The sequence below is a fragment of the Rhinolophus ferrumequinum genome, chromosome 22 (assembly GCF_004115265.2).
Source record: "Rhinolophus ferrumequinum isolate MPI-CBG mRhiFer1 chromosome 22, mRhiFer1_v1.p, whole genome shotgun sequence".
NCBI classification, from domain to species: domain Eukaryota; kingdom Metazoa; phylum Chordata; class Mammalia; order Chiroptera; family Rhinolophidae; genus Rhinolophus; species Rhinolophus ferrumequinum.
The window spans coordinates 30,012,026-30,027,348 of record NC_046305.1 but is presented as its reverse complement, the minus strand read 5'-3'; the positions used below and the strand labels follow the sequence as shown (position 1 = coordinate 30,027,348).

The following is a 15,323-nucleotide window of genomic DNA, read 5'->3' as shown; positions in this document are numbered from 1 at the left end:
GGAAATAAATAAATAAATAATAAAACCAAATATTTGTTGCATATCTACTAAGTGTCATGCACAGAGTAGAACACTTTCATTCTATTACTTAATCAATCTTCACAGCAACTCTTTGATGTGCTTTGAAAAACCTATTTCCCAGATGAACAAAATGAGGATGAAGGAATAAACTGACTCACACACTGATGAGTGTTGAGCCAGAATATGCAATCAGGTATTCTGAATCTGGCCTCCAATCTTTTCCCCTTACAACCAACCATCCTCCGTAGCTGGCCATAGTGAAACTTTTTGTTTTTTTAATTTATTTATTTATTTTATTTTATTGGGGAACAGTGTGTTTCTCCAGGGCCTATCAACTCCAAGACCTTATCCTTCAATCTAGTTGGATTGAAGTGGATAGTGCAGTTCACTGGCCCATGTGGTAATCAAACCGGCAACCCTGTTGTTCAGCGCTCACGCTCTAACCACCTGAGCCATCTAGCTGCCCTAATTTATTTATTTTTAAATTACAGTTGCCATACAATATTATATTAGCTTCAGGTGTACAATATAGTGACCAGAGATTTATATACCTTATGAAGTTATTACTCCAATGAATCTAATTAGTACCCATCTCATACCATGCATCGTTATCATATTATTAACTATATTCCATCTATGCTGTACTTTACATCCCCATGACTATTTTTATAACTGGCAATTTGTGATTCTTCATCTCTTTCACCTTTTCACCCAGCTTCCCCAAACCCCCTCAACTCTGGCAACTATCAGTTTGTTCTCTGTATCTATGTGTTTGTTTCTTGACTGTTTATTTTGTTTTTTTAGATTCCACATGTAAGTGAAATCATATACTATTTAGCTTTCTCTATCTGACTAATTTCACTTAGCATAACATCCATACATGTTGTCACAAATGGCAAGATTTTATTCTTTTCTTATGGCTGAGTAATATTCCATTGTAGTCGTATATCTGTACCACATTTTCTTTATTGATTTGTCTGCTGATGGACACAGGTTGCTTCCATATCTTGGCTACTATAAATAATGGTGCAATGAACATACAGGTATATATATATATTTGAGTTAGTGTTTTGGATTTCTTCATATAAATACCCAGAAGTGGAATTTCTGGGTCAGAGTGAAGCTCTTAAAACACTTATCAGATTGTGTTGGTCCATGGCCTAAAACCCTTCAATGGCTCCCAGTCCCCAGAATGAAGTCAAATCCTTAGTAGGAAACACAAATCCCTCTATGTCTGCCTATGTCTTCAACCTTATATCCTGTCAATTTCTGCCTCATTTTTTGTACCCAGTAATTAGAAGAACTAGCATTTATCGATATCTACAAGACCAGACAATTAAGTTCATGAACTCATCCTAGAAAAAATGCTACATACCTCATTGCTAAATATCACTACAGTCATCTTCAAAGTATTCCTCTTGGAAGCCATGCCCTGACACCAGCACACAGTCCACCCTTCAAAGCAATTTTGGAAATTGTTTTCTGGAATGGCCATTAGAGCTGTCATCATATTGCCCTTGATGTTCTGAATGTCATCAAAATGTCTTCCTTTCAATATTTCCTTTATCTTCGGGTAAAGAAAGAAGTCATTGGGGGCCAGATCAGGTGAGTAGGAAGGGTGTTCCAATACAATTATGTTTACTGGTTAAAAACTTCCTCACAGTGTTGTGTGAACTGATACTTTGTCGTGATGCAAGAGCCATGAACTGTTGGCGAAAAGTTCAGGTCACGTAACTTTTACAGCAATTCCAGAGCAACCTTGCTTAACTGTCCAGTTAGTACAAATTCATAATGAATGATCCCTCTGATATCAAAAAAGGTTAGCAACATCACTGCAACAAGTTTGCAAACTTAATTGTCAGACCTACTATGCACTAGTCACTTACAAGCACTTCACATGTACTAATATGTTTCATCCTCATGATAGATACTATTGTATCTCCGCTTTAAGATTGAGAAAACCAATTCACAGGTTTTCATAATTTGCCCAAAGTCACAAATCTTGCAGAGCCTCGGAGCCATGCCCAGGCAATCCAATTCTAGAAAAGAAACGCTGAGTTCTTGATGATTCTCACACACAAAAAGCTGTCTCAGGGTTCCATGATTTGACTTATATTCTTCCTTCCATCTGAAATAACCATTCTCTTATTTCTTTCTCTGGATAAAAATCAAGACCTGATTTAGTACTTATCTTTTCAAAGTATTTTTATTCTAAATTAAGAGTTTTTACATTTTTCTAGAGTGTATTGCTATGGAACCCAGTGAACATCTCTATGTTATCATCTCTGCGTATTTGTTTGTCTCCTCTCTTAGGTTTAAAGCAACTTGAAGACAGACCATACCATATTTATCTTTATTTCTCCAATCTTAAAGAAAAAAGCTTATCTACTTCGCCCTCCAGTTGTCACTCATTTCTTTCCTTCTCTTTACAGCATAACTTCTCAAACTATGTTCACTGATCAAACGAAGTACCCAGCTGAGCCCAGCACAAATAACCAAACTGCAGATTTATGAGCTAAATAAATGTTTGATGCTTTTAAAAAAAAAAAAACGAAAATGTCTCTCCTTGTATTCTTTCTTGAACCCACTTCAGCCAAGCTTCAACGCCCCTTCACCTTACCAAGCAGGTTTATGTCAAGGTCACCAGTGACATAAATAACCTTTCATCTCATTTTGGTCTTTGACAAAGTTGACCACTCATTCCTCCTAGAAATTCTCCCTTTCCTTGGCTTCCAGGACACCACACCCCCTTGTGTTTCACTCAACTTGATATAGGATTCTGGTGTCTGATGCCCGGAGATAATGGTCTCACGAACCTGAAGAATGAGAACGCAGACTCCGAAGAAGAGGTAAAGGAACAAAGATTTTTATTAAAGCGAAAGTGCAGCTCTCTTGCTAGAAGGGGTATCCAAAACTGGGATGCCTACTGGCTAACACAAAGGCTCTTTCATACTTTGTCTTGCATGCTTGGGGAAGGGAATTGGTGCCTTCTGATCCATTTTGTCTATCAGATTCACTCTGTTTGTCCAGCCTAAAGGGATTTAGAAATAACCCATTTATCCCTGGAAGAATGTTACATTGTTGCCCTGGAGTGAATGAATCATTCCAGAGCCTGGAGTTCTAAGATATGGCTGCCTTTGTTTATTCTACCAAGGACTTCCCTGTTTACCTAGCAACATGGTAATTAACCTGTCTCAATCCCCTCTCTGAAGACATAACTCTAACTGCCATTAGGGTATAAGGGCGATGACTGCTCTGGCTGCTTCATGCTGAGGAGGCAGGCAGCTAGTGTGGTCCAGAGGTCTATCTAAACGTCTCCAGTAGATGAGCAAATCCAGGTGAGGTTCCACACTCAGGACCATCTGGAGGTGGGTGGTCTTTTCCCACGATCCAGTTGTTATAGTCACTTGAACGATCGAAGCCAGCCAGTAGGTAATCTGCAAACTGAAATACATTGTAGGCAACAGCATGATATAATCCCTACAAGAATGAACAAGAGTAAAATGAGAAATGCCTCCTTTAGCCCAGTTAGGCTGGGAAGCCAGGAAGTAAGGGAGGAGAGATCAAGTCCATAAAACCCTTCTCTCTGTTTAATACCAGACACTATGTCGTGAATCTGTTTAACTTTGCCTTCAATTAATTGTGAGTTGTCAGAGAGATTAAAACAACATAATGCTTTAAATTCCTCACATCCATAGCTATGTCTTAAGAGTAAATAATTTATGGCAGCTCTGTTTTTGAGAACTGCTTCTCTGATCTGTCCTAACTCCTGCCCAATGGCGTGGATAGCCTGTGATGTAGCGTTTAGGACCTTTGCCATGGAGTAGGCTATTTATCTAATCTCTGCATTTAGGGCAATAGTTATAGCCGGTACTTCAAAAAGAGATAATGATACATACTGAGCTGGGCTGAATAGATGTACATCAATGTTACAGCTGGAATCTAGAGCAATGGGCAACAGTTAGAGCCAGGGCTTTGAGGTCTTTCGATAAAAGTTTTCCAGAGCCCTTTTTAAGTTTAGTTTGCTTATTTTACCTTTCCTCTAGGTAAGGAACAATGATAAGGAATTGACTGAGTAAAATAATCCCAAATCTGTGGTCTTTCTTTATCTTTACAACCGGGCTGTCTTCAGAGGAAAAAAATCTGGAGTGAGCAGTTGAGACAGAATAAATGGCTTCTATATTAATCAGGAAATTAACAGGCTTACCTGCCACGTCAGGGTCACCTGCAGTTTCACCTCTATGATGAGAGTACCTTGGGAGCCGCTGGGAACTTCAGGCCCAACAGTGATTGCAGCTATTTGTGAGGAAGGAGTTGGACCCTGCTCCCTTCAGAATAGGGGGCAATTCCTTCTCCAGTGCTCTTTAGTTTGCACAAGGGGCACGGCTGCTTTGGAAGATTAGGACACTCCTTATTCCAGTGGGCTGGGCTTCCACATCGAAAGCAGGCTCCTTTATCTGGCGTTTCCTCTTCTGGGGCTTTTGGGGTTCCTTGAGGTGGCTTCAGCCCTGGGTTGTCTATAACTGTGGCCAAAAGTTTGGCCTGTCTCTGGTCTTATCCTCCAATTTTACTATTCCTTTCTTTCCTCATTTCCCGGTCTCAGTTGTTAAAGACATTTAAACAAATTTCCTGGCCTTCTTTTAGGATCTGAGCCTCTTAATCAGGGATTGACTTAACAGTGAGCTAGAACCATTAGAATTCCCTGCTAGTTAGGAGAAAACATTAGGCTAAGCTTCCTTATATTGGCCTATATTTGATACCAAGGAAGGCACATGAACTCTAGCAGTTTTAAAATACAGAAATTTACTTAACTATTAGCAAAACTTAATTCTTATTTTTTTTGAGTAACCAAGGACCTGATTGAGACAAAATAAAACACAGAAAATTATTTTGATGACACATATAATCTTTGCTTTTCAGACAGAAAAACTTTGCCATAACATCAGTAGCAGAACAATAGTCTAACTTTATCTTAATAGAGAAAACTTAACTTGAATTTTGTACCAGCTTACTTTTGAGATTTAAATTTACTTAATTAATCACATTCAGCTTAACCATATAAAATGTTCTCAAGATTTTTCTTCACAACCTTTTATAAGTTTCCCAGTCCCTCTTAGTTTGTCTCCTCTCACTCATTCAGAAATAACCACCCTTAGGAAAAACTACTTTTTTTCAGTACCTTCAAAAATGCATTTCCATACCTTATACTGTTCTTGAAAACTACATCATTTCCTTTCATATTAATTAGAATTCATAACCTTCAGAACCTTAGTTTCTACTGAAAACTAAAAGCCAGTAACGAATATTTCCATTAGCAAATCCACAATACATTTTGTAACCTTCAAAAGTATAGGTTTGTTAGCAACATATCTACCAATTTTTAAAATTACATTAAAAAACAAATTTCCTGCCAGATCTTAAGTTCTTTTAGAATTTTTGTGACAAGAAACCAAAAAGTAATTAACATTTTAACATTGTTATTTTGAAATACCTAGACATCCAATAATTTTTATTTAATACAACTTAGTAAAACTGAAATCTTAAAGTTGCCAACAGATGCTGAGAAACCACGTCTAAGCATCCATATCATATAATTATTACTGAAGTCTTATCTAAAAGCTTACTTTAGTTAACTCTTTATTAGCTCTTAATTCTGAAGGCAATTATTACCCAAGTCATTTTCTTGACAACTTTTGTGACAAAGATAACATAAATATATTTTTGTAAACCCAGGTAAAACAAGATACCATATTAAATGTTAATAACCTTAAAAGACATATGTATTTAACTGAAAATTAAACCAGCCTTAGTATCAAATATTTTTTTAGATCACGTGATCCTGAAAAGTACTTGAGTTAATTTTTAAGTTTATATAGCGCTTAATTTTTTCTTTAAGCCAATTAAATATAATCTGGGAATACCATCTAGAGGCAAAAACACTATTATATATAAAACACAGACAATCACAGATATTAGAGATCATATATATATATAAACAGAATTATTAACAATTGCAGAGAGGTCCTGAGATTTTATAATTACCCCTACAATTGCAAAGTGGCTGGAATAAGGGGTGGGATGTCTGGCTTGAAAATTAGCTTCTTGGTTTTAAAAAGTGTCTTTTTTTTCCTTCAGTTACCTCAGCCTCAGGCATTCCTGGTTATAAGTGGATTAGGAGATGGGTGGAGCTCCCTTTTCTCTGAACTATCAATTTAGTTTTCTTTTTTATGTCCCCAATGAGGGCTTCTAGAAATCTGGCACGTCTGGTCATCCCTTCTGCAGTTATAGTTCCAGTAAGGATCAACAAAAGGCACCTTACCTCGTCCTGGGGCATTGCCTTATGGATTTCTGGCAAATACTTCATCTGCCTCTCGGTGGGCCACTTCTAAGATGTGATCCCTTTCAATAGCAGTATAACAGGTGGCCAAGATAAACTGAATATCTCTCAATGAGAGGTCAAAGGCCAAAGTTAAAGTTTGAAACCCATCTGCAAATCTATTAGGGTTTTCAGAATATTTTCCTCGTTTTTCTTTACATTGCTGGATATCTGTTATCAAAAAAGGGATTTGTGGGCAGGCCCGATGGCTCAGGTTAGAAGCGTGGTGCTCCTAACGCCTAGGTCGCCAGTTCGATTCCCACATGGGCCAGTGAGCTGTACTCTCTACAGCTAAGATTGTGAACAGTTCTCCCTGGATTTGGGCTGCCGTGAGCAGCCAGAGGTCGGCATGAGCTGCCACTGGCTGTTGTGTACTGCTGTGGGTGGCTGTGTACTGCCGTGGGCTACCATGTGCTGCCAGGAACAGCTGATGGCCAGCATGAGTGGCCAGCAGCCATCGTGAGCGGCCGGCTGCTGGCGAGAGCTGCCGTGAGTGGTTGACTGGTAACTGGTGATCGGCTGCCTCAGCCCGGGACAGGGCGGGGGGATATGGGAGGGAGTGCAAGTCTTATAATACCAGCATGGGTCAGGGAGCTGTGTCCTACACAACTAGGCTGAGAAACAACGGCTTGAACTGGAGTGGGGGAGGGGGGAGTGGAAGAAGGAAAAAAAAAAAGAAGGGGACTTGAACCCTCACCCTGTACCCTCCACTCCGGGCTCTTTCCCTAAGGGGAAAGATAGCGGAAGTGGGTGGTAGGATTTCAGGGTAAAGCATCCCATTGCTGGTGTGGGGAGGGCTAAGGATAGCTTCAGGATCCTCGGAGGGGGTACTAGCTGGAGAAGATGGGTATGGTGGAGGATGGGATTTCCCCTGAGAGGTTATAGGATCCTGTTGCCTTTGAGTAGCAGGGGGAGGCTATTATAGGGGATCATCTATAAGGTCTAAATGATCTGGGCTTTGATTTTAATCTTTGTTGGCATTGATTTCTTTGTTCCCATGGCACAGAAAGGGGTCCTGATAGAGGGCAATAAAGGCCTGAACATATGGAATTTCTGACCATTTGCCTTCTCTTCTACAGAATAAATCTAGTTGTAAGGTAGTATTATAGTTTGAACTTCCATTAGTTGGCCAACTTTCTTGGTCACCTAGTTTGTATTGGGGCCAGGCTGCTGAACAAAAGAAACTCAGACACCGTTTCTTCACAGTTTGGGTTTGGACTTGTCCCAATGTTTCAGAATACAGCCCAAAGAGGTGCAGGCACTTGAGGGCTTGTTGCCCATCTGAAAAAAAGAGGAGGGAGAGAAGAAGGATGTCCCTTTGCTGTCTCTTTCCTGCCATCACCTAATTCCAGGGCATTCCCTGGACCTGTGGGTTCCGACACTCTGTGTGACCAAACGCCAGCAACAGAGGAGACATGGGCTGCCAGGAGTAGTCTTGCTTACCCAGGCCATGCCACCCATGTTCCTGAAACTTGCCGTGATGCACCCCTATATTTGGTGGTGCTTCAAATATTTGGTGGTACCTGTGGGTTCCGACGCTCTGCATGACCAGATGCCAGCAACCGAGGAGGCATGGGCCACCAGGAGTAGTCATGCTTGCCTGGACTGTGCTACCCCTACTTCCAAACCTTGCTTTGCAGTACCCATGGGAAGGGGTATTTTTTGTGGTTGTCTGTTTTTGACCTGGCCCTGGGTGATAGAGTTTATGGCCAATGATTAAACACCTAACAGTGGAAGAGTGTATGCCATGACTTCTGACATCTTATAGGCCTACTGCCTGTCCCCCGAACCTTTTTCTTTCATCATCTAACAGGAAGCGGACTGTTGAGATGATACTCAGAACTTGGAGGGGGGCCACTTTTATAAGAGGAAACAAACTTCGACAGCTAGAAGGGAAGAGATTCAGAAATCCTATAATACACTCACAGGGGGATGCTACATGGCCAAGATGCTACATGGCCAAGTGAAGGCCTTACTAGTGTTCTGGCAGTGGGAGAGGTGGATTAGTAACTGGCTTAGATATTCTGGCTTCTAGGGATGCAGTCCTAGATGTATAAGGTGGACAGTGCAATCACCAGAAAATCAACACTAAATATGTGCTACACAAAACAACATTCTACTTCCTTACATTGACTGCAGGACCATTGTGTTGAGCAAAAGAAAAGATGATGTAGACGTGCAAGCCAGAAGAGTGGGCTCAAAGGTGGCCTGAAAACAGAAATGGGGCAGATAGAATATGGCCTCTCATAGTGAAAAGTAAGGCAGAAAAGGAGGATTGCTTGCGGTCCCCAGAGGAAATTGGCAAGGTGGCAAAAGAATAGAGGCGATGAAAAATTAAGTCTCCAGAGAGACATTGTGCCATACAAACATAGACCTGATGGATGCTTGGATTTGTCTTGAGCCCAGCAGGTCCTAAACGACCTGTTTCAAAACCAGGTTATCCTGTCACAGGAGTCTTCAAGCAGCAGACGCCCTACTGGCTGTTAACTGTCTGACCTGTACCCACAAAAGACGGCAAACAAGAGATTACAGAAGAATGAGCAAGAGGTTCGGGGGCCTCTAAAAGGAGCTTACCTCTACGCTGGTCTGCGCTGAAGGGAACTGAGGAAGTCTGATGGGGATAGGTCCCAGACCAACTTCTCAGTTCTTGGCATGAGATGGAAGGAAGGAAAGCTAGAGAAGAGAGGAAAAAGGAGGGGGGTCCTTAGGTCGGCACCCTGATGGGCAGTCAGTCCAGCAGAAGGAACCAAGGGGCATTCGGGACCCACCATAGAGTGGCTACAGCCAGGGTCCCTCAGTTGTCCCCAACTGCTTCTCCTAGATTCGCGCCACATTTAGAACCCATGGAAAGGAAGACGGTCAGGACAAGCCAACATTCCCGACAAGGTTGGGGGGATTGACTGAATTTTTTCTGTTAAACCTGTCCTCTGAGTCTTGTAGGTAAGCAGTCGTGCTAGTTGCTTTTAAATGGCTGATGGAGGCCCGATTTTTTGAGAGAGAGAGTCTTAAAATGGAAGCCTGAAGCCAGACAAGCGGCAGCAGAAGCAGTGTGCTTACCTCTCTTTCAATCCTGAGCAAGCCCTCAAATGATGCAGTGTTCTGGCGTCTGGTGCCCGGAGATCATAGACTCACGTACCTGAAGAATAAGAATGCAGACTCGGAAGGAGAGGTAGAGGAGCAAAGATTTTTATTAAAGTGAAAGTACAGCTCTCTTACTAGAGAGGGTACCCAAAACTGGGATGCCTACTGGCTAAGGCAAAGGCTTTTACTTTATTCTTTCTCTTTCATTCTTGGAAAAGGGAATTGGCGTTTTTCTGATGTATTTTGTCTATTAGATTCGCTCTGTTTGTCCAGCCTAAAGGGATTTATGAAATAACCCATTTATCCCTAGAAGAATGTTACATTGTTGCCCTGGAGTGAATGAATCATTCCAGAACCTGGAGTTCCAAGATATAGCTGTCTTTGTTTACTCTACCAGGGACTTCTCTGTTTACCTAACAACATGCCAGACTAACCTGTCTCAAACTCTTCTTCAAAGTCTCTTTTGCTGGCTCCCTCTCATTTCCCTGACCTCTAAACATTGGAGCATCCCCAATTTCAATCTTTGGATTTCTCCTCTTTTCTTATCTACACTCACATCTTAGGTGAACTCATCTAGTCTCATGACTTTAAATGCCGTCTGTGTGCTAATGATAACTTTATATCTCCTGTTCAGAATATTCTATCCTGAATTCTAGATTCCATTATCCAACTATTTACCGGCTATCTCTGCTTGGGTGTCTACTACACACCTCAAATTTAACATGTCCAAAACCAAGCTCCTCATCTTCACTTATGCCCTCTACCATCACCTGTCAAGACCTGCTCCTCTGGTTTCTTTTGTCTCTCAGTAAACGACAGTGCCTCATTCTTCCAGCCACTCAGGCCATAATCCTAAGAATCATCCTTGACTGTGTGTAGGGAGGAGAGGATTGCTGGAGGCAGAAGGCAGCAAGGCTCCTTATTTCTCTTAAAATCCCATTTTCCCCTGGGTCAGCCCTTCCCCAGGGCCATATTCTTAATGTCCCTCTCCTCTGCTCTAAGGCAGGTTTTGTTCCAAGGAGGTGACTGTGCAAAACTGTCCCCATCCCTCCCTCTCATCTGATGGGCCATTGAGCCCACAGAATTTGGTGGGGTTAATTCTGAGAGGAAAAATTCCCACCTCACCCCAGGAAGTTCTCTGTCTCCCAGAGATCCCTGGTGCAATAGGGAGCAGAGAGGGGGCCAGCTCTCCAGCTGAGAAGAGGGCTATAGTCTGGGCACTGGGCAGCCAAGGATTTATTGTGGCCCCTTCCCTCAGGCCTTTGTGGCTCTAGTTTATTTTCCAGTATGAAATGTAGGGATGGGGGTGTTGAGGGGATGGGAGGGAGGCTGCCTCACTGCTGGTGACCCTGGAGATGCTGACATTCTGAAGGCATCTCCTCTGGAGGCTCCAGCCTGCACATCCGTCCCCTTCCCTCGCCCCCCGCCCCAGGCTGCCTTTGGGTCACAACTACCAAATGTCCCCCACACCTCTGGGCTGCACCTTGCACTCCTGGGAGCAACTGCAAAGGGATCTGAGCCAAGGCTGGTGTTTTTGGTGGTGTGGGAGAAAGAGGAAAACTCTGCAGCCAGAGGTCTAATCCTGCTTCTGCCATTTGCCAGCTGAGTGTCTTCCAGCAAATCATTCAACAACCTCTCTGAATGTCAGAGGAGGTGGAGTCTGGGAACGTTGCTCCTCCTTCCGGAGTCAGAGAAGGTGAGTCAGACAATTAAGTTTATGAACTTGTTGCAAAAATGTTGCTAACATTTTTTGATATCAGAGAGATTATTCATTATGAATTTGTACCAACTGGACAGTTAACCAAGTTTACTATTTGGAAGTGCTGAAAAAGTACTATGTGAAAAAGTTAGACGAAAACGACCTGAACTTTTCACCAACGATTCATGGCTCTTATATCATGACAATCCAGCTCACACAGCACTGTCTGGGAGGGAGTTTTTAGCCAATAAACAAATAACTGTATTTGAACACCCTCTCTACTTACCTGATCTGGCCCCCAATAACTTCTTTTTTTACCCAAAGATAAAGGAAATATTGAAAGGAAGACATTTTGATGACATTCAGGGCATCAAGGCTAATACTATGACAGCTCTGATGGCCATTCCAGAAAAAGAGTTCTAAAATTGCTTTGAAGGGTGTACTAAGTGCTGGTGACGGTGCATAGCTTCCCAACGGGAGTACTTTGAAAGTGACCATAGTGATATTCAGCAATGAGGTATGTAGAAGTTTTTCTAGGATGAGCTTGCGAACTTAATTGTCCGACCTCATAGATCATGAAAAATAGAAAACACAAGATTCTGTGTTGTATTGTCGACGAAAAAACATCCAACCTGAGAAAACATGTAAGAGTTTATTTGAGGGCGGCTCAGTTGGTTAGAGCGCAAGCTCTGAACAACAGGGTTGCCCGTTTGATTCCCACATGGGTCAGTGAGCTGCACCCTCTACAACTAGACTGAAGACAACGAACTGCCGCTGAGCTTCCAGAAGGGCTACTGGATGGCTCAGTTGGTTAGAGCGCAAGCTCTCAACAACAAGGTTGCTGGTTCAATTGCCACTTGGGATGGTGGGCTATGCCCCCTGCAACTAGAGATTGAAAACGGTGACTAGACTTGGAGGTGAGCTGCGCCTTCCACAACTGGATTGAAGGACAATCTAGACTTGGAGCTGATGGGCCCTGGAGAAACACACTGTTCCCCAATATTCCTCCAAAAAATTTATTAAAAAAGAAAAAAATGTTTATTTGAGCCAAACTGACAACAATGGCCGGGAAGCAAAATCTCAGTGGATTGAGAAAATGCTCCACAAAATGGCTGTTTGCAGCTTATTTTATACAAATCAAAGGAGGAGGGTTACATGAAATCCACTGGTGGTAGATTTAGGGAATGGGATGAAGCAAAGCAGGGAAATCTCTGGGGTGGGATAAAAGTAAATTGGAGAGACAGGTACTTCTACATAGGTAGGTACAGGATATTTAATAGTTCACTTTTTACAGCACATGAAAATGGTAATCAGGGGACAAGAATAATAATGAGGGATTCTGTAGTTTCCTGCTTTGGTCCAGAAAAAGTGATTCCTCTGACATTCCAACGGTATGTTATCTTAGATGCAAAAAGACAACGGACAGGCTCACTTAAGGTAAAGATTGACCTTTGTCAAGGAAGCTACAAGCTAAATATGTGACTTCCTACCATATGGCCCACCTTAGTTAGGAATTTTTATTTTCACACCATCCTATGTGATTATTTTCAGTCTCCTGAGCTTGTCAGATTTAACATGTGGCCCTTTTGCATTCACGGTATCCAGGCTTTGCAGCCTCGTAGCTGAACAACCGTTGGCAGGTTACCTAACATCTCTGGGACTTTAGTTCCTTCATCTGTAAAATGGAGGAAACGAGTAGTTACTGAGAGAGGTAAATGAGATAACTCACAGTAAAGCACTTGGAATAATACAGGCTCATAGTAAACTTCAGGAAAAGTGCTGCCCACTATTATCATTATTATTATTATTCAGCATCATCTTAATAAATAAAATACCAATGCTGTAAATAGAGGTAAATCCAATTTTATGGGGCCTGAAGCTTATACAGTTCTTTGGGCAGGGTGAGGTGGGGGCTTTCTTAAAAGAAAGGAATACAAAATTAAAAATGAAAAATTAGGTACAAAAATGAAAATTTATTTTAAAATGAAAAAAGATCTTAACAAATTACAAATTGTAAAAACTTAACAAAACAAAAATTATTAAAATCTAGAAAAATAGCATAAATCATTTTTAACTGCCTGACACACCCATAAAATATTTTTTCTACTTTTTTGGCTGCATATCCTTTGATTGATTCTTCATAATGATTTTGCAACTTTTTTTAGAGAGAGAAGAAAGATAATTCAGTTTTCGTCTAGCATGACTGATTAAATTTTTTTCTTATTTTTTTTATATGCTTCAAAAGTGTCTTTCAACTTTAACATTGCTATTGGTAATACCATATATAATTTTTGGATTGCTGTTAAATTTGAAAAAAAAAAACAAAACAAAACTATACACTTTTTTTCATAATTGAGTGGAAAGATATCCAGACAATTCAAGTTTTCTTATGTTGTAACTAATCTGAAATACTTGTTAATAAGCTACACCAATCATTATTAACTAGTTCGTCCTCATTGTAGTAGCCTATTAGTTTTGTTATCTTTATCAAATCACCATGAACTTTCCAATGTAATCATTTTATAAGACAGGTATGGGTAAACAGGAATGAGCCTAGGAGGCAGCCTTTGATTGGGGTAAGGGGGTAGGGGAGTGAGGGTTGGGGTGGCTCCAACTTAAGTTTACACAACAAACGTTGTGATAACAAGTTTAACTACACACTTCTCCACCCCAACAGACAAAGCTGGACACAGTAGAAGATTCCAGTACAGGCTGAAGCAAATTACATTTTGGTTAGAAAAGTATAAAACCCCAGCTAAAGAGAAACTCAGCATAACTGTCTACTCTAGACTCTTGCCCCCCCCTCCCCCCGCAACTCCTCTGCCGGTGTTTCTCTTCTTCAATAAACTTTCTAACTTCTATTCCTTTGTGCCTCATGAATTCTTTCACAACCGGCAAGTGAGCAACCATGACAATCATGTGAGTTATTTCTCTTCATTAATTGGATTATTAAACAATCCAAAAATCTATTATAAATCTATCTCTTCCTCTTAATGTAATATCTCTTTGGGAATAATTTAATTTTTTTGTTACCATTCATTTCTTAATGTCAGAATAATTTCTATCTAATAATTTAATATGAGAATACACAAGAAACATTTTTCTATGATATATTTGTAATTTATACACTATATCATCAGGCATATTCCTGGCTGGAAAGAGTTTCCATTTTGACAAAGCATCAGTGAGAACCAAATTACTTGCAATGCTACACGTGATTAGAATTTTCCATGGACTAGCTTCTTGCTCCATACATCTCAAACACGGCTTCCAGCTTCAGGCACTAAAGGACATGTTCTTCTTACCATGACCCTCTGGTTCTGCATCTACATGTCCTGATGCTACATGAGTCAGCTTGGTGGCCACAGGAGCATTCTTGGAAGCTATTCCTGCACCAGGATAGGTAGCATAATCATACAGGCAAGTGATTTTGATCCACATCACATAACCTCTTAATCCAACCTAAATATACTCTCAACCCAATTTCCACTTATCCAGACCCCCGAAATGCCCATGACTTCTCTACCACCTGACATGAGGGGAGGAGGGGAAGTCATAAAGAAAGAAACAAGAGTCTTAATCATTTGTGGTTACAGAATCTTACTCTTGCATCTTTTATATAGAAGAACACAAACACACAGTCAGAGTGCCATCCAGGGCCTTAGAAGTGTCCTGAGCAATTGTGCTTCCTTAATTTTATGGTAAGTCTGCCTCTGGTGGTAGACTCTTAAACTAGGTATAATTTTAGATGCTTTAGAAGGTCTCTCTTAGTATAAAGGTTATCTATAATTACATTATTAGAAATTCATTACTTTTGTTAAAGCATTGCCCCAGTGCTAGCTCTCTTTTAAAATACGTGAGAGTGGGGGGTGGGCAAGATGTGGAGTTCTTCACATTTTAGTATAAACTCCTTCATCAGGGGAAGTTTAGAGCAGTAGGGAAGCTCTCAAGATTGTGGAATAAAGATTCAAAAACGCCAGACCTATCACCAAAGGCAAACTTCCTTCAATTCACACTTTTCTTGGGGAATGGATGTGCTGTAAGCCCATCTGTAAGCCCCAAATTTGGGGTTCCCTATGTAGGAAGGCAGAGTGAGGGAGAAATCCTATAGCATCGCATCATTTTTAGTCAATTTTCCATTCTAAG

At 41.0% G+C, this 15,323-nt stretch overlaps 1 long non-coding RNA gene across 2 annotated transcripts; it reads right to left on the bottom strand.

Moving 5' to 3' along the window:
• Nucleotides 1–3,015: 3,015 nt before the first annotated feature.
• LOC117015161 (uncharacterized) lies at nucleotides 3,016–12,773 on the bottom strand. Of its 2 annotated transcripts, XR_004421675.1 has the most exons (4): nucleotides 12,680–12,773; nucleotides 9,455–9,533; nucleotides 8,972–9,070; nucleotides 3,016–3,465 (listed from the first exon to the last, which is right to left on the bottom strand). It is a non-coding gene; the product is annotated as an uncharacterized LOC117015161 (long non-coding RNA). The 2 variants fall into 2 exon arrangements; XR_004421676.1 differs by lacking the exon at nucleotides 12,680–12,773 and having other exon boundaries at nucleotides 9,455–9,633.
• Between the last annotated feature and the right edge of the window lie 2,550 nt (nucleotides 12,774–15,323).